Genomic DNA, 22,045 nt, shown 5'->3' on the forward strand with positions numbered 1-22,045 from the left:
TTGAATGATTCACTGAATATCTGAATCACTGAAAACAAGGATTCAGTGAAACACTCGATGAATGAAAGATTCATTGAAACACTCGATCACTGCAAACAAGGATTCACTGAAACACTGGATGAATGAAAGATTCTTTGGAACTCTGAATCACTGAAAACAACGATTCACTGAAACACTCGCTGAATGAATGATTCATTGAACCTCTGAATCACTGAAAACAAGGATTCACTGAAACAATCGATGAGTGAACAATTCAATGAATAGCTGAATCACTGAAAACACGGATTCAATGAAACACTCGATGGATGAAAGATTCACTTCATCTCTGGATCACAGAAAGCAAGCATTCACTGAAACAATTGGTGAGTGAATGATTCATTGAATCACGGAATCACTGAAAGCAAGGATTTACTGAAACACTCGATGAATGAAAGTTTTCACTAAATCTCTGAATCACTGAAAACAAGGATTCACGGAAAGATTTGATTGAATCTCTGAATCACTGAAAAGAAGAATTCACTGAAACACACGATGAATGAAAGATTCATTGAATCTCTATAACACTGAAAACAAGGATTCACTGAAACACTCGATGAATGAATGATGCATTGTATCGCTGAATCACTGAAAACAAGGATTCAATGAAACATTGGAAGAATGAAAGATTCATTGAAACTCCGAATTACTGAAAACAAGGATTCGCTGAAACACTCGATGAATGAAAGATTCATTGAATCTCTGAATCACTGAAAACAACAATTCGCTTAAACAGTCGATGAGTGAATGATTCATTGAACATCTGAATCTCTGAAAACAAAGATTCACTGACACACTCGATGAATGAAAGATTCATTGAAACTCTGAATCACTGAAAACATGGATTCACTGAAACACTCGAGGAATGAAAGATTCACTTAATCTCAGAATCACTGAAGACAAGGATTCGCTTAAACACTCGATGAGTGAATGATTCATTGAATATCTGAATCACTGAAAACAAGGTTTCACTGAAACATTCGATGAATGAAAGCATGATTGAATCTGAATCACTGAAAACAAGGATTCACTGAAACACTCGATGAATGAAAGATTAATTGAAACACTCAATCACTGAAAACAAGGTTTCAGTGAAACACTGGATGAATGAAAGTTTCTTTGGAACTCTGAATCACTGAAAACAAGGATTCACTGAAAGACGCGATGAATGAAAGAATCATTGAAACTCTGAATCACTGAAAACAACGATTCACTGAAACACTCGCTGAATGAAAGATTCATTGAACCTCTGAATCACTGAAAACAAGGATTCAGTGAAACACTCGCTGAATGAAAGATTCATTGAAACTCTGAATCACTGAAAACAAGAATTCGCATAAACAGTCAATGAGTGAATGATTCATTGAACATCTGAATCTCTGAAAACAAAGATTCACTGAAACACTCGATGAATGAAAGATTCATTGAAACCCTGAATCACTGAAAACAAGGATTCACTGAAACACTCGATGAATGAAAGATTCACTTAATCTCAGAATCACTGAAAATAAGGATTCGCATAAACACTCGATGAGTGAATGATTCATTGAATATCTGAATCACTGAAAACAAGGTTTCACTGAAACATTCGATGAATTAAAGATTCTTTGGAACTCTGAATCACTGAAAACAACGATTCACTGAAACACTCGTTGAATGAAAGATTCATTGAAACTCTGAATCACTGAAAACAAGGATTCAGTGAAACAGTCGATGAATGAAAGATTCATTGAATCACTGCATCACTGAAAATAAGCATTCACTTGATCACTCAATGAGTGAATGACTCATTGAATATCTGAATCACTGAAAACAAGGATTCACTTAAACACTCGATGAGTGAATGATTCATTGAATCACTGAATAACTGAAAACAAGGATTCGCTTAAACACTCAATGACTGAATGAATCATTGAATATCTGAATCACTGAAAACAAGGATTCACTGAAACACTCGATGAATGAATGATTCATTGAACTTGAATCACTGAAAACAAGGATTCACTGAAAGAATTGATGAATGAAAGATTAATTGTTTCTCTGAATCACTGATAAGAAAGATTCAATGAAACACTCGATGGATGAAAGATTCACTTCATCTCTGAATCACTGAAGCAAGTATTCACTGAAACACTCGATGGATGAAGGATGCATTGAATCTCTGCTTCACTGAAAAGAAGGATTCACTGAAACAATCGATGAGTGAACAATTCAATGAATAGCTGAATCACTGAAAACACGGATTCAATGAAACACTCGATGGATGAAAGATTCACTTCATCTCTGGATCACAGAAAGCAAGCATTCACTGAAACAATTGGTGAGTGAATGATTCATTGAATCACGGAATCACTGAAAGCAAGGATTTACTGAAACACTCGATGAATGAAAGTTTTCACTAAATCTCTGAATCACTGAAAACAAGGATTCACGGAAAGATTTGATTGAATCTCTGAATCACTGAAAAGAAGAATTCACTGAAACTCACGATGAATGAAAGATTCATTGAATCTGTATAACTCTGAAAACAAGGATTCACTGAAACACTCGATGAATGAATGATGCATTGTATCGCTGAATCACTGAAAACAAGGATTCAATGAAACATTGGAAGAATGAAAGATTCATTGAAACGCCGAATTACTGAAAACAAGGATTCGCTGAAACACTCGATGAATGAAAGATTCATTGAATCTCTGAATCACTGAAAACAACAATTCGCTTGAACAGTCGATGAGTGAATGATTCATTGAATATCTGAATCACTGAAAACAAGGTTTCACTGAAACATTCGATGAATGAAAGCATGATTGAATCTGAATCACTGAAAACAAGGATTCACTGAAACACTGGATGATTGAATGATTCATTGAATATCTGAATCACTGAAAACAAGGATTCAGTGAAACACTCGATGAATGAAAGATTCATTGAAACACTCAATCACTGAAAACAAGGATTCAGTGAAACACTGGATGAATGAAAGTTTCTTTGGAACTCTGAATCACTGAAAACAAGGATTCACTGAAAGACGCGATGAATGAAAGAATCACTGAAACTCTGAATCACTGAAAACAACGATTCACCGAAACACTCGCTGAATGAAAGATTCATTGAACCTCTGAATCACTGAAAACAAGGATTCAGTGAAAAAGTCGATGAATCAAAGATTCATTGAATCACTGCATCACTGAAAATTAGGATTCACTTAAACACTCGATGAGCGAAATACTCATTGAATATCTGAATCACTGAAAACAAGGATTCACTGAAACACTCGATGAATGAATGATTCATTGCACCTGAATCATTGAAAACAAGGATTCACTGAAAGAATCGATGAATGAAAGATTAATTGTTTCGCTGAATCACTGAAAACAAGGATTCACTGAAACACTCGATGAATGAATGATTCATTGAACTTGAATTACTGAAAACAGGGGTTCACTGAAAGAATCGATGAAAGAAAGATGAATTGTTTCTCTGAATCACTGATAAGAAGGATTCAATGAAACACTCGATGGATGAATGATTCACTTCATCTATAAATCACTGAAAGCAAGGACTCATTGAAAAACTCGAAGAATGGACAATTCATTGAATCTCTGCTTCACTGAAAACAAGAATTCACTGAAACAATCGATGAGTGAACAATTCATTGAATAGCTGAATCACTGAAAACAAGGATTCAATGAAACACTCGATGGATGAAAGATTCACTTCATCTCTGGATCACAGAAAGCAAGTATTCACTGAAACAATCGGTGAGTGAATGATTCATTGATTCATTGAATCACTGAAAGCAAGGATTTACTGAAACACTCGATGAATGAAAGATTCACTTCATCTCTGGATCACAGGAAGCAAGTATTCACTGAAACAATCGGTGAGTGAATGATTAATTGAATCACTGAATCACTGAAAACAAGGATTCACTGAAAGATTTGATTGAATCTCTGAATCACTGAAAACAAGGATTCACTGAAACACTCGATGAATGAATGATGCATTATATCGCTGAATCACTGAAAACAAGGATTCAATGAAACATTGGAAGAATGAAAGATTCATTGAAACTCCGAATAACTGAAAACAAGGATTCGCTGAAACACTCGACGAATGAAAGATTCATTGAATCTCTGAACCACTGAAAACAAGAATTCGCTTAAACAGTCGATGAGTGAATGATTCATTGAACATCTGAATCTCTGAAAACAAAGATTCACTGAAACACTCGATGAATGAAAGATTCACTTAATCTCAGAATCACTGAAAACAAGGATTCGCTTAAACACTCGATGAGTGTATGATTCATTGAATATCTTAATCACTGAAAACAAGGTTTCACTGAAACATTCGATGAATGAAAGCATGATTGAATCTGAATCACTGAAAACAAGGATTCACTGAAACAATCGATGAATGAAAGATTAATTCTTTCTCTGAATCACTGAAAACAAGGATTCACTTAAACACTGGATGATTGAATGATTCACTGAATATCTGAATCACTGAAAACAAGGATTCAGTGAAACACTCGATGAATGAAAGATTCATTGAAACACTCGATCACTGCAAACAAGGATTCACTGAAACACTGGATGAATGAAAGATTCTTTGGAACTCTGAATCACTGAAAACAAGGATTCACTGAAACACTCGCTGAATGAACGATTCATTGAATCTCTGAATCACTGAAAACAAGGAATCAGTGAAACAGTCGATGAATGAAAGATTCATTGAATCACTGCATCACTGAAAATAAGGATTCACTTAAACACTCGATGAGTGAATGACTCATTGAATATCTGAATCACTGAAAACAAGGATTCACTTAAACACTCGATGAGTGAATGATTCATTGAATATCTGAATCACTGAAAACAAGGATTCACTTAAACACTCGATGAGTGAATGATTCATTGAATCACTGAATAACTGAAAACATGTATTCGTTTAAACACTCGATGACTGAATGAATCATTGAATATCTGAATCACTGAAAACAAGGATTCACTGAAACACTCGATGAATGAATGATTCATTGCACCTGAATCACTGAAAACAAGGATTCACTGAAAGAATCGATGAATGAAAGATTAATTGTTTCTCTGAATCACTGATAAGAAGGATTCAATGAAACACTCGATGGATGAAAGATTCACTTCATCTCTGAATCACTGAAGCAAGTATTCACTGAAACACTCGATGGATGAAGGATGCATTGAATCTCTGAATCACTCAAAACAAGGATTCAGTGAAAAACTTGATGAATTAAAGTTTCATTGAAAAACTCAATCACTGAAAACAAGGATTCACTGAAAAACTGGAAGAATGAAAGATTGATTGAATCTCTGAATCACTGAAAATAAGGTATCACTGAAACACTCGATGATTGAAAGATGCATTGAATCTCTGTATCACTCAAAACAATGATTCACTGAAACACTCGATGAATGAAAGTTTCATTGAATCTCTATCACACTGAAAAAAAGGATTCACTGAAACACTCGATGAATGAATGATTCATTGAATCTGAATCAGTGAAAAAAAGGATTCACTGAAAGAATCGATGAATGAAAGATTAATTGAATCTCTAAATCACTGAAAACAAGGATTCAGTGAAAAACTCGAAGAATGAACAACTCGCGGAATCTCTGAAAACAAAGATTCACTGAAACAATCGATGAGTGGACAATTCATTGAATCGCTGAATCACTGAAAACAAGGATTCAATGAAACACTCGATGGATGAAATATTCACTTCTTCCCTGAATCACTGAAAGCAAGTATTCACTGAAACAATCGGTAAGTGAATGATTCATTGAATCACTGAATCACTGAAAACAAGGATTCAATGAAACACTCGATGAATGAAAGTTTCACTAAATCTCTGAATCACGGAAAACAGGGATTCACTGAAAGATTTGATTGAATCTCTGAATCACTGACAATAAGGATTTACTGCAACACACGATGAATGAAAGATGCATTGAATCTCTGAATCATTGAAATCAAGAATTCACTGAAACACCCGATGAATGAAAGATTCATTGAAACACTCAATCACTGAAATCAAGGATTCACTGAAAAATTGGAAGAATGAAAGATTGATTGAATATCTGAGTCACTGAAAACAAGGATTCAGTGAAACAATCGATGAATGAACGATTAATAGAAACTCTGAATCACTGAAAACGAGGATTCACTGAAACACTGGATGAATGAAAGATTAATTGAAACTCTGAATCACTGAAAACAAGGATTCACTGAAAGATTTGATTGAATCTCTGAATCACTGAAAAGAAGGATTCACTGAAACACTCGATGAATGAAAGATTCATTGAACCTGCATAACACTGAAAACAAGGATTCACTTAAACACTCGATGAGTGAATAATTTATTGAATATCTGAATCACTGAAAACAAGGATTCACTTAAACACTCGATGAGTGAATGATTCATTGAATCACTGAATAACTGAAAACAAGGATTCGCTTAAACACTCGATGACTGAATGAATCATTGAATATCTGAATCACTGAAAACAAGGATTCACTGAAACACTCGATGAATGAATGATTCATTGAACTTGAATCACTGAAAACAAGGATTCACTGAAAGAATCGATGAATGAAAGATTAATTGTTTCTCTGAATCACTGATAAGGAGGATTCAATGAAACACTCGATGGATGAAAGATTCACTTCATCTCTGAATCACTGAAGCAAGTATTCACTGAAACACTCGATGGATGAAGGATGCATTGAATCTCTGCTTCACTGAAAACAAGGATTCACTGAAACAATCGATGAGTGAACAATTCAATGAATAGCTGAATCACTGAAAACACGGATTCAATGAAACACTCGATGGATGAAAGATTCACTTCATCTCTGGATCACAGGAAGCAAGTATTCACTGAAACAATCGGTGAGTGAATGATTAATTGAATCACTGAATCACTGAAAACAAGGATTCACTGAAAGATTTGATTGAATCTCTGAATCACTGAAAACAAGGATTCACTGAAACACTCGATGAATGAATGATGCATTATATCGCTGAATCACTGAAAACAAGGATTCAATGAAACATTGGAAGAATGAAAGATTCATTGAAACTCCGAATAACTGAAAACAAGGATTCGCTGAAACACTCGACGAATGAAAGATTCATTGAATCTCTGAACCACTGAAAACAAGAATTCGCTTAAACAGTCGATGAGTGAATGATTCATTGAACATCTGAATCTCTGAAAACAAAGATTCACTGAAACACTCGATGAATGAAAGATTCACTTAATCTCAGAATCACTGAAAACAAGGATTCGCTTAAACACTCGATGAGTGTATGATTCATTCAATATCTGAATCACTGAAAACAAGGTTTCACTGAAACATTCGATGAATGAAAGCATGATTGAATCTGAATCACTGAAAACAAGGATTCACTGAAACAATCGATGAATGAAAGATTAATTCTTTCTCTGAATCACTGAAAACGAGGATTCACTTAAACACTGGATGATTGAATGATTCACTGAATATCTGAATCACTGAAAACAAGGATTCAGTGAAACACTCGATGAATGAAAGATTCATTGAAACACTCGATCACTGCAAACAAGGATTCACTGAAACACTGGATGAATGAAAGATTCTTTGGAACTCTGAATCACTGAAAACAACGATTCACTGAAACACTCGCTGAATGAATGATTCATTGAACCTCTGAATCACTGAAAACAAGGAATCAGTGAAACAGTCGATGAATGAAAGATTCATTGAATCACTGCATCACTGAAAATAAGGATTCACTTAAACACTCGATGAGTGAATGACTCATTGAATATCTGAATCACTGAAAACAAGGATTCACTTAAACACTCGATGAGTGAATGACTCATTGAATATCTGAATCACTGAAAACAAGGATTCACTTAAACACTCGATGAGTGAATGATTCATTGAATCACTGAATAACTGAAAACATGTATTCGCTTAAACACTCGATGACTGAATGAATCATTGAATATCTGAATCACTGAAAACAAGGATTCACTGAAACACTCGATGAATGAATGATTCATTGCACCTGAACCACTGAAAACAAGGATTCACTGAAAGAATCGATGAATGAAAGATTAATTGTTTCGCTGAATCACTGAAAACAAGGATTCACTGAAAGAATCGATGAATGAAAGATTAATTGTTTCTCTGAATCACTGATAAGAAGGATTCAATGAAACACTCGATGGATGAAAGATTCACTTCATCTCTGAATCACTGAAGCAAGTATTCACTGAAACACTCGATGGATGAAGGATGCATTGAATCTCTGAATCACTCAAAACAAGGATTCAGTGAAAAACTTGATGAATTAAAGTTTCATTGAAAAACTCAATCACTGAAAACAAGGATTCACTGAAAAACTGGAAGAATGAAAGATTGATTGAATCTCTGAATCACTGAAAATAAGGTATCACTGAAACACTCGATGATTGAAAGATGCATTGAATCTCTGTATCACTCAAAACAATGATTCACTGAAACACTCGATGAATGAAAGTTTCATTGAATCTCTATCACACTGAAAAAAAGGATTCACTGAAACACTCGATGAATGAATGATTCATTGAATCTGAATCAGTGAAAAAAAGGATTCACTGAAAGAATCGATGAATGAAAGATTAATTGAATCTCTAAATCACTGAAAACAAGGATTCAGTGAAAAACTCGAAGAATGAACAACTCGCGGAATCTCTGAAAACAAAGATTCACTGAAACAATCGATGAGTGGACAATTCATTGAATCGCTGAATCACTGAAAACAAGGATTCAATGAAACACTCGATGGATGAAATATTCACTTCTTCCCTGAATCACTGAAAGCAAGTATTCACTGAAACAATCGGTAAGTGAATGATTCATTGAATCACTGAATCACTGAAAACAAGGATTCAATGAAACACTCGATGAATGAAAGTTTCACTAAATCTCTGAATCACGGAAAACAGGGATTCACTGAAAGATTTGATTGAATCTCTGAATCACTGACAATAAGGATTTACTGCAACACACGATGAATGAAAGATGCATTGAATCTCTGAATCATTGAAATCAAGAATTCACTGAAACACCCGATGAATGAAAGATTCATTGAAACACTCAATCACTGAAATCAAGGATTCACTGAAAAATTGGAAGAATGAAAGATTGATTGAATATCTGAGTCACTGAAAACAAGGATTCAGTGAAACAATCGATGAATGAACGATTAATAGAAACTCTGAATCACTGAAAACGAGGATTCACTGAAACACTGGATGAATGAAAGATTAATTGAAACTCTGAATCACTGAAAACAAGGATTCACTGAAAGATTTGATTGAATCTCTGAATCACTGAAAAGAAGGATTCACTGAAACACTCGATGAATGAAAGATTCATTGAACCTGCATAACACTGAAAACAAGGATTCACTTAAACACTCGAAGAGTGAATAATTTATTGAATATCTGAATCACCGAAAACAAGGATTCACTTAAACACTCGATGAGTGAATGATTCATTGAATCACTGAATAACTGAAAACAAGGATTCGCTTAAACACTCGATGACTGAATGAATCATTGAATATCTGAATCACTGAAAACAAGGATTCACTGAAACACTTGATGAATGAATGATTCATTGAACTTGAATCACTGAAAACAAGGATTCACTGAAAGAATCGATGAATGAAAGATTAATTGTTTCTCTGAATCACTGATAAGGAGGATTCAATGAAACACTCAATGGATGAAAGATTCACTTCATCTCTGAATCACTGAAGCAAGTATTCACTGAAACACTCGATGGATGAAGGATGCATTGAATCTCTGCTTCACTGAAAACAAGGATTCACTGAAACAATCGATGAGTGAACAATTCAATGAATAGCTGAATCACTGAAAACACGGATTCAATGAAACACTCGATGGATGAAAGATTCACTTCATCTCTGGGTCACAGAAAGCAAGCATTCACTGAAACAATTGGTGAGTGAATGATTCATTGAATCACGGAATCACTGAAAGCAAGGATTTACTGAAACACTCGATGAATGAAAGTTTTCACTAAATCTCTGAATCACTGAAAACAAGGATTCACGGAAAGATTTGATTGAATCTCTGAATCACTGAAAAGAATAATTCACTGAAACACACGATGAATGAAAGATTCATTGAATCTCGATAACACTGAAAACAAGGATTCACTGAAACACTCGATGAATGAATGATGCATTGTATCGCTGAATCACTGAAAACAAGGATTCAATGAAACATTGGAAGAATGAAAGATTCATTGAAACTCTGAATTACTGAAAACAAGGATTCGCTGAAACACTCGATGAATGAAAGATTCATTGAATCTCTGAATCACTGAAAACAACAATTCGCTTAAACAGTCGATGAGTGAATGATTCATTGAACATCTGAATCTCTGAAAACAAAGATTCACTGACACACTCGATGAATGAAAGATTCATTGAAACTCTGAATCACTGAAAACATGGATTCAGTGAAACACTCGCTGAATGAAAGATTCATTGAAACTCTGAATCACTGAAAACAAGAATTCGGATAAACAGTCGATGAGTGAATGATTCATTGAACATCTGAATCTCTGAAAACAAAGATTCACTGAAACACTCGATGAATGAAAGATTCATTGAAACCCTGAATCACTGAAAACAAGGATTCACTGAAACACTCGATGAATGAAAGATTCACTTAATCTCAGAATCACTGAAAACAAGGATTCGCTTAAACACTCGATGAGTGTATGATTCATTGAATATCTGAATCACTGAAAACAAGGTTTCACTGAAACATTCGATGAATGAAAGCATGATTGAATCTGAATCACTGAAAACAAGGATTCACTGAAACAATCGATGAATGAAAGATTAATTCTTTCTCTGAATCACTGAAAACAAGGATTCACTTAAACACTGGATGATTGAATGATTCACTGAATATCTGAATCACTGAAAACAAGGATTCAGTGAAACACTCGATGAATGAAAGATTCATTGAAACACTCGATCACTGCAAACAAGGATTCACTGAAACACTGGATGAATGAAAGATTCTTTGGAACTCTGAATCACTGAAAACAACGATTCACTGAAACACTCGCTGAATGAATGATTCATTGAACCTCTGAATCACTGAAAACAAGGATTCACTTAAACACTCGATGAGTGAATGATTCATTGAATCACTGAATAACTGAAAACATGTATTCGCTTAAACACTCGATGACTGAATGAATCATTGAATATCTGAATCACTGAAAACAAGGATTCACTGAAACACTCGATGAATGAATGATTCATTGCACCTGAACCACTGAAAACAAGGATTCACTGAAAGAATCGATGAATGAAAGATTAATTGTTTCTCTGAATCACTGATAAGAAGGATTCAATGAAACACTCGATGGATGAAAGATTCACTTCATCTCTGAATCACTGAAGCAAGTATTCACTGAAACACTCGATGGATGAAGGATGCATTGAATCTCTGAATCACTCAAAACAAGGATTCAGTGAAAAACTTGATGAATTAAAGTTTCATTGAAAAACTCAATCACTGAAAACAAGGATTCACTGAAAAACTGGAAGAATGAAAGATTGATTGAATCTCTGAATCACTGAAAATAAGGTATCACTGAAACACTCGATGATTGAAAGATGCATTGAATCTCTGTATCACTCAAAACAATGATTCACTGAAACACTCGATGAATGAAAGTTTCATTGAATCTCTATCACACTGAAAAAAAGGATTCACTGAAACACTCGATGAATGAATGATTCATTGAATCTGAATCAGTGAAAAAAAGGATTCACTGAAAGAATCGATGAATGAAAGATTAATTGAATCTCTAAATCACTGAAAACAAGGATTCAGTGAAAAACTCGAAGAATGAACAACTCGCGGAATCTCTGAAAACAAAGATTCACTGAAACAATCGATGAGTGGACAATTCATTGAATCGCTGAATCACTGAAAACAAGGATTCAATGAAACACTCGATGGATGAAATATTCACTTCTTCCCTGAATCACTGAAAGCAAGTATTCACTGAAACAATCGGTAAGTGAATGATTCATTGAATCACTGAATCACTGAAAACAAGGATTCAATGAAACACTCGATGAATGAAAGTTTCACTAAATCTCTGAATCACGGAAAACAGGGATTCACTGAAAGATTTGATTGAATCTCTGAATCACTGACAATAAGGATTTACTGCAACACACGATGAATGAAAGATGCATTGAATCTCTGAATCATTGAAATCAAGAATTCACTGAAACACCCGATGAATGAAAGATTCATTGAAACACTCAATCACTGAAATCAAGGATTCACTGATAAATTGGAAGAATGAAAGATTGATTGAATATCTGAGTCACTGAAAACAAGGATTCAGTGAAACAATCGATGAATGAACGATTAATAGAAACTCTGAATCACTGAAAACGAGGATTCACTGAAACACTGGATGAATGAAAGATTAATTGAAACTCTGAATCACTGAAAACAAGGATTCACTGAAAGATTTGATTGAATCTCTGAATCACTGAAAAGAAGGATTCACTGAAACACTCGATGAATGAAAGATTCATTGAACCTGCATAACACTGAAAACAAGGATTCACTTAAACACTCGAAGAGTGAATAATTTATTGAATATCTGAATCACTGAAAACAAGGATTCACTTAAACACTCGATGAGTGAATGATTCATTGAATCACTGAATAACTGAAAACAAGGATTCGCTTAAACACTCGATGACTGAATGAATCATTGAATATCTGAATCACTGAAAACAAGGATTCACTGAAACACTTGATGAATGAATGATTCATTGAACTTGAATCACTGAAAACAAGGATTCACTGAAAGAATCGATGAATGAAAGATTAATTGTTTCTCTGAATCACTGATAAGGAGGATTCAATGAAACACTCAATGGATGAAAGATTCACTTCATCTCTGAATCCCTGAAGCAAGTATTCACTGAAACACTCGATGGATGAAGGATGCATTGAATCTCTGCTTCACTGAAAACAAGGATTCACTGAAACAATCGATGAGTGAACAATTCAATGAATAGCTGAATCACTGAAAACACGGATTCAATGAAACACTCGATGGATGAAAGATTCACTTCATCTCTGGGTCACAGAAAGCAAGCATTCACTGAAACAATTGGTGAGTGAATGATTCATTGAATCACGGAATCACTGAAAGCAAGGATTTACTGAAACACTCGATGAATGAAAGTTTTCACTAAATCTCTGAATCACTGAAAACAAGGATTCACGGAAAGATTTGATTGAATCTCTGAATCACTGAAAAGAATAATTCACTGAAACACACGATGAATGAAAGATTCATTGAATCTCGATAACACTGAAAACAAGGATTCACTGAAACACTCGATGAATGAATGATGCATTGTATCGCTGAATCACTGAAAACAAGGATTCAATGAAACATTGGAAGAATGAAAGATTCATTGAAACTCTGAATTACTGAAAACAAGGATTCGCTGAAACACTCGATGAATGAAAGATTCATTGAATCTCTGAATCACTGAAAACAACAATTCGCTTAAAGAGTCGATGAGTGAATGATTCATTGAACATCTGAATCTCTGAAAACAAAGATTCACTGACACACTCGATGAATGAAAGATTCATTGAAACTCTGAATCACTGAAAACATGGATTCAGTGAAACACTCGCTGAATGAAAGATTCATTGAAACTCTGAATCACTGAAAACAAGAATTCGGATAAACAGTCGATGAGTGAATGATTCATTGAACATCTGAATCTCTGAAAACAAAGATTCACTGAAACACTCGATGAATGAAAGATTCATTGAAACCCTGAATCACTGAAAACAAGGATTCACTGAAGCACTCGATGAATGAAAGATTCACTTAATCTCAGAATCACTGAAAATAAGGATTCGCATAAACACTCGATGAGTGAATGATTCATTGAATATCTGAATCACTGAAAACAATGTTTCACTGAAACATTCGATGAATGAAAGCATGATTGAATCTGAATCACTGAAAACAAGGATTCACTGAAACAATCGATGAATGAAAGATTAATTCTTTCTCTGAATCACTGAAAACAAGGATTCACTTAAACACTGGATGATTGAATGATTCATTGAATATCTGAATCACTGAAAACAAGGATTCAGTGAAACACTCGATGAATGAAAGAATCATTGAAACACTCAATCACTGCAAACAAGGATTCACTGAAACACTGGATGAATGAAAGATTCATTGAAACTCTGAATCACTGAAAACAAGGATTCAGTGAAACAATCGATGAATGAAAGATTCATTGAATCACTGCATCACTGAAAATAAGCATTCACTTAATCACTCAATGAGTGAATGACTCATTGAATATCTGAATCACTGAAAACAAGGATTCACTTAAACACTCGATGAGTGAATGATTCATTGAATCACTGAATAACTGAAAACAAGGATTCGCTTAAACACTCAATGACTGAATGAATCATTGAATATCTGAATCACTGAAAACAAGGATTCACTGAAACACTCGATGAATGAATGATTCATTGAACTTGAATCACTGAAAACAAGGATTCACTGAAAGAATTGATGAATGAAAGATTAATTGTTTCTCTGAATCACTGATAAGAAAGATTCAATGAAACACTCGATGGATGAAAGATTCACTTCATCTCTGAATCACTGAAGCAAGTATTCACTGAAACACTCGATGGATGAAGGATGCATTGAATCTCTGCTTCACTGAAAACAAGGATTCACTGAAACAATCGATGAGTGAACAATTCAATGAATAGCTGAATCACTGAATACACGGATTCAATGAAACACTCGATGGATGAAAGATTCACTTCATCTCTGGATCTCAGAAAGCAAGCATTCACTGAAACAATTGGTGAGTGAATGATTCATTGAATCACGGAATCACTGAAAGCAAGGATTTACTGAAACACTCGATGAATGAAAGTTTTCACTAAATCTCTGAATCACTGAAAACAAGGATTCATGGAAAGATTTGATTGAATCTCTGAATCACTGAAAAGAAGAATTCACTGAAACTCACGATGAATGAAAGATTCATTGAATCTGTATAACACTGAAAACAAGGATTCACTGAAACACTCGATGAATGAAAGATTCATTGAAACGCCGAATTACTGAAAACAAGGATTCGCTGAAACACTCGATGAATGAAAGATTCATTGAATCTCTGAATCACTGAAAACAACAATTCGCTTAAACACTCGATGAGTGAATGATTCATTGAATATCTGAATCACTGAAAACAATGTTTCACTGAAACATTCGATGAATGAAAGCATGATTGAATCTGAATCACTGAAAACAAGGATTCACTGAAACAATCGATGAATGAAAGATTAATTCTTTCTCTGAATCACTGAAAACAAGGATTCACTTAAACACTGGATGATTGAATGATTCATTGAATATCTGAATCACTGAAAACAAGGATTCAGTGAAACACTCGATGAATGAAAGAATCATTGAAACACTCAATCACTGCAAACAAGGATTCACTGAAACACTGGATGAATGAAAGATTCATTGAAACTCTGAATCACTGAAAACAAGGATTCAGTGAAACAATCGATGAATGAAAGATTCATTGAATCACTGCATCACTGAAAATAAGCATTCACTTAATCACTCAATGAGTGAATGACTCATTGAATATCTGAATCACTGAAAACAAGGATTCACTTAAACACTCGATGAGTGAATGATTCATTGAATCACTGAATAACTGAAAACAAGGATTCGCTTAAACACTCAATGACTGAATGAATCATTGAATATCTGAATCACTGAAAACAAGGATTCACTGAAACACTCGATGAATGAATGATTCATTGAACTTGAATCACTGAAAACAAGGATTCACTGAAAGAATTGATGAATGAAAGATTAATTGTTTCTCTGAATCACTGATAAGAAAGATTCAATGAAACACTCGATGGATGAAAGATTCACTTCATCTCTGAATCACTGAAGCAAGTATTCACTGAAACACTCGATGGATGAAGGATGCATTGAATCTCTGCTTCACTGAAAAGAAGGATTCACTGAAACAATCGATGAGTGAACAATTCAATGAATAGCTGAATCACTGAATACACGGATTCAATGAAACACTCGATGGATGAAAGATTCACTTCATCTCTGGATCTCAGAAAGCAAGCATTCACTGAAACAATTGGTGAGTGAATGATTCATTGAATCACGGAATCACTGAAAGCAAGGATTTACTGAAACACTCGATGAATGAAAGTTTTCACTAAATCTCTGAATCACTGAAAACAAGGATTCATGGAAAGATTTGATTGAATCTCTGAATCACTGAAAAGAAGAATTCACTGAAACTCACGATGAATGAAAGATTCATTGAATCTGTATAACACTGAAAACAAGGATTCACTGAAACACTCGATGAATGAAAGATTCATTGAAACGCCGAATTACTGAAAACAAGGATTCGCTGAAACACTCGATGAATGAAAGATTCATTGAATCTCTGAATCACTGAAAACAACAATTCGCTTAAACAGTCGATGAATGAAAGATTCATTGAAACTCTGAATCACTGAAAACAAGGATTCACTGAAACACTCGAGGAATGAAAGATTCACTTAATCTCAGAATCACTGAAAACAAGGATTCGCTTAAACACTCGATGAGTGAATGATTCATTGAATATCTGAATCACTGAAAAAAAGGTTTCACTGAAACATTCGATGAATGAAAGCATGATTGAATCTGAATCACTGAAAACAAGGATTCACTGAAACACTCGATGAATGAAAGATTAATTCTTTCTCTGAATCACTGAAAACAAAGATTCACTTCAACACTGGATGATTGAATGATTCATTGAATATCTGAATCACTGAAAACAAGGATTCAGTGAAACACTCGATGAATGAAAGATTCATTGAAACACTCAATCACTGAAAACAAGGATTCAGTGAAACACTGGATGAATGAAAGTTTCTTTGGAACTCTGAATCACTGAAAACAAGGATTCACTGAAAGACGCGATGAATGAAAGAATCACTGAAACTCTGAATCACTGAAAACAACGATTCACTGAAACACTCGCTGAATGAAAGATTCATTGAACCTCTGAATCACTGAAAACAAGGATTCAGTGAAAAAGTCGATGAATGAAAGATTCATTGAATCACTGCATCACTGAAAATTAGGATTCACTTAAACACTCGATGAGCGAATGACTCCTTGAATATCTGAATCACTGAAAACAAGGATTCACTGAAACACTCGATGAGTGAATGATTCATTGAATATCTGAATCACTGAAAACAAGGATTCACTGAAACACTCGATGAATGAATGATTCATTGCACCTGAATCATTGAAAACAAGGATTCACTGAAAGAATCGATGAATGAAAGATTAATTGTTTCGCTGAATCACTGAAAACAAGAATTCACTGAAACAATCGATGAGTGAACAATTCATTGAATAGCTGAATCACTGAAAACAAGGATTCAATGAAACACTCGATGGATGAAAGATTCACTTCATCTCTGGATCACAGAAAGCAAGTATTCACTGAAACAATCGGTGAGTGAATGATTCATTGATTCATTGAATCACTGAAAGCAAGGATTTACTGAAACACTCGATGAATGAAAGATTCACTTCATCTCTGGATCACAGGAAGCAAGTATTCACTGAAACAATCGGTGAGTGAATGATTAATTGAATCACTGAATCACTGAAAACAAGGATTCACTGAAAGATTTGATTGAATCTCTGAATCACTGAAAACAAGGATTCACTGAAACACTCGATGAATGAATGATGCATTATATCGCTGAATCACTGAAAACAAGGATTCAATGAAACATTGGAAGAATGAAAGATTCATTGAAACTCCGAATAACTGAAAACAAGGATTCGCTGAAACACTCGACGAATGAAAGATTCATTGAATCTCTGAACCACTGAAAACAAGAATTCGCTTAAACAGTCGATGAGTGAATGATTCATTGAACATCTGAATCTCTGAAAACAAAGATTCACTGAAACACTCGATGAATGAAAGATTCACTTAATCTCAGAAACACTGAAAACAAGGATTCGCTTAAACACTCGATGAGTGTATGATTCATTGAATATCTGAATCACTGAAAACAAGGTTTCACTGAAACATTCGATGAATGAAAGCATGATTGAATCTGAATCACTGAAAACAAGGATTCACTGAAACAATCGATGAATGAAAGATTAATTCTTTCTCTGAATCACTGAAAACAAGGATTCACTTAAACACTGGATGATTGAATGATTCACTGAATATCTGAATCACTGAAAACAAGGATTCAGTGAAACACTCGATGAATGAAAGATTCATTGAAACACTCGATCACTGCAAACAAGGATTCACTGAAACACTGGATGAATGAAAGATTCTTTGGAACTCTGAATCACTGAAAACAACGATTCACTGAAACACTCGCTGAATGAACGATTCATTGAATCTCTGAATCACTGAAAACAAGGAATCAGTGAAACAGTCGATGAATGAAAGATTCATTGAATCACTGCATCACTGAAAATAAGGATTCACTTAAACACTCGATGAGTGAATGACTCATTGAATATATGAATCACTGAAAACAAGGATTCACTTAAACACTCGATGAGTGAATGATTCATTGAATATCTGAATCACTGAAAACAAGGATTCACTTAAACATTCGATGAGTGAATGATTCATTGAATCACTGAATAACTGAAAACATGTATTCGCTTAAACACTCGATGACTGAATGAATCATTGAATATCTGAATCACTGAAAACAAGGATTCACTGAAACACTCGATGAATGAATGATTCATTGCACCTGAATCACTGAAAACAAGAATTCACTGAAAGAATCAATGAATGAAAGATTAATTGTTTCGCTGAATCACTGAAAACAAGGATTCACTGAAAGAATCGATGAATGAAAGATTAATTGTTTCTCTGAATCACTGATAAGAAGGATTCAATGAAACACTCGATGGATGAAAGATTCACTTCATCTCTGAATCACTGAAGCAAGTATTCACTGAAACACTCGATGGATGAAGGATGCATTGAATCTCTGAATCACTCAAAACAAGGATTCAGTGAAAAACTTGATGAATTAAAGTTTCATTGAAAAACTCAATCACTGAAAACAAGGATTCACTGAAAAACTGGAAGAATGAAAGATTGATTGAATCTCTGAATCACTGAAAACAAGGTATCACTGAAACACTCGATGATTGAAAGATGCATTGAATCTCTGTATCACTCAAAACAATGATTCACTGAAACACTCGATGAATGAAAGTTTAATTGAATCTCTATCACACTGAAAAAAAGGATTCACTGAAACACTCGATGAATGAATGATTCATTGAATCTGAATCAGTGAAAAAAAGGATTCACTGAAAGAATCGATGAATGAAAGATTAATTGAATCTCTAAATCACTGAAAACAAGGATTCAGTGAAAAACTCGAAGAATGAACAACTCGCGGAATCTCTGAAAACAAAGATTCACTGAAACAATCGATGAGTGGACAATTCATTGAATCGCTGAATCACTGAAAACAAGGATTCAATGAGACACTCGATGGATGAAATATTCACTTCTTCCTTGAATCACTGAAAGCAAGTATTCACTGAAACAATCGGTAAGTGAATGATTCATTGAATCACTGAATCACTGAAAACAAGGATTCAATGAAACACTCGATGAATGAAAGTTTCACTAAATCTCTGAATCACGGAAAACAGGGATTCACTGAAAGATTTGATTGAATCTCTGAATCACTGACAATAAGGATTTACTGCAACACATGATGAATGAAAGATGCATTGAATCTCTGAATCATTGAAATCAAGAATTCACTGAAACACCCGATGAATGAAAGATTCATTGAAACACTCAATCACTGAAATCAAGGATTCACTGAAAAATTGGAAGAATGAAAGATTGATTGAATATCTGAGTCACTGAAAACAAGGATTCAGTGAAACAATCGATGAATGAACGATTAATAGAAACTCTGAATCACTGAAAACGAGGATTCACTGAAACACTGGATGAATGAAAGATTAATTGAAACTCTGAATCACTGAAAACAAGGATTCACTGAAAGATTTGATTGAATCTCTGAATCACTGAAAAGAAGGATTCACTGAAACACTCGATGAATGAAAGATTCATTGAACCTGCATAACACTGAAAACAAGGATTCACTTAAACACTCGATGAGTGAATAATTTATTGAATATCTGAATCACTGAAAACAAGGATTCACTTAAACACTCGATGAGTGAATGATTCATTGAATCACTGAATAACTGAAAACAAGGATTCGCTTAAACACTCGATGACTGAATGAATCATTGAATATCTGAATCACTGAAAACAAGGATTCACTGAAACACTCGATGAATGAATGATTCATTGAACTTGAATCACTGAAAACAAGGATTCACTGAAAGAATCGATGAATGAAAGATTAATTGTTTCTCTGAATCACTGATAAGGAGGATTCAATGAAACACTCGATGGATGAAAGTTTCACTTCATCTCTGAATCACTGAAGCAAGTATTCACTGAAACACTCGATGGATGAAGGATGCATTGAATCTCTGCTTCACTGAAAACAAGGATTCACTGAAACAATCGATGAGTGAACAATTCAATGAATAGCTGAATCACTGAAAACACGGATTCAATGAAACACTCGATGGATGAAAGATTCACTTCATCTCTGGATCACAGAAAGCAAGCATTCACTGAAACAATTGGTGAGTGAATGATTCATTGAATCACGGAATCACTGAAAGCAAGGATTTACTGAAACACTCGATGAATGAAAGTTTTCACTAAATCTCTGAATCACTGAAAACAAGGATTCACGGAAAGATTTGATTGAATCTCTGAATCACTGAAAAGAAGAATTCACTGAAACACACGATGAATGAAAGATTCATTGAATCTCTATAACACTGAAAACAAGGATTCACTGAAACACTCGATGAATGAATGATGCATTGTATCGCTGAATCACTGAAAACAAGGATTCACTGAAACATTGGAAGAATGAAAGATTCATTGAAACTCCGAATTACTGAAAACAAGGATTCGCTGAAACACTCGATGAATGAAAGATTCATTGAATCTCTGAATCACTGAAAACAACAATTCGCTTAAACAGTCGATGAGTGAATGATTCATTGAACATCTGAATCTCTGAAAACAAAGATTCACTGACACACTCGATGAATGAAAGATTCATTGAAACTCTGAATCACTGAAAACATGGATTCACTGAAACACTCGAGGAATGAAAGATTCACTTAATCTCAGAATCACTGAAGACAAGGATTCGCTTAAACACTCGATGAGTGAATGATTCATTGAATATCTGAAGCACTGAAAACAAGGTTTCACTGAAACATTCGATGAATGAAAGCATGATTGAATCTGAATCACTGAAAACAAGGATTCACTGAAACACTCGATGAATGAAAGAGTAATTGTTTCTCTGAATCACTGAAAACAAAGATTCACTTCGACACTGGATGATTGAATGATTCATTGAATATCTGAATCACTGAAAACAAGGATTCAGTGAAACACTCGATGAATGAAAGATTCATTGAAACACTCAATCACTGAAAACAAGGATTCAGTGAAACACTGGATGAATGAAAGTTTCTTTGGAACTCTGAATCACTGAAAACAAGAATTCACTGAAAGACGCGATGAATGAAAGAATCATTGAAACTCTGAATCACTGAAAACAACGATTCACTGACACACTCGATGAATGAAAGATTCATTGAACCT

The sequence above is a fragment of the Somniosus microcephalus genome, chromosome 3, assembly GCF_052327205.1.
Source record: "Somniosus microcephalus isolate GS21.2 chromosome 3, FLI_Smic_1.0, whole genome shotgun sequence".
Taxonomy (NCBI): Eukaryota; Metazoa; Chordata; class Chondrichthyes; order Squaliformes; family Somniosidae; genus Somniosus; species Somniosus microcephalus.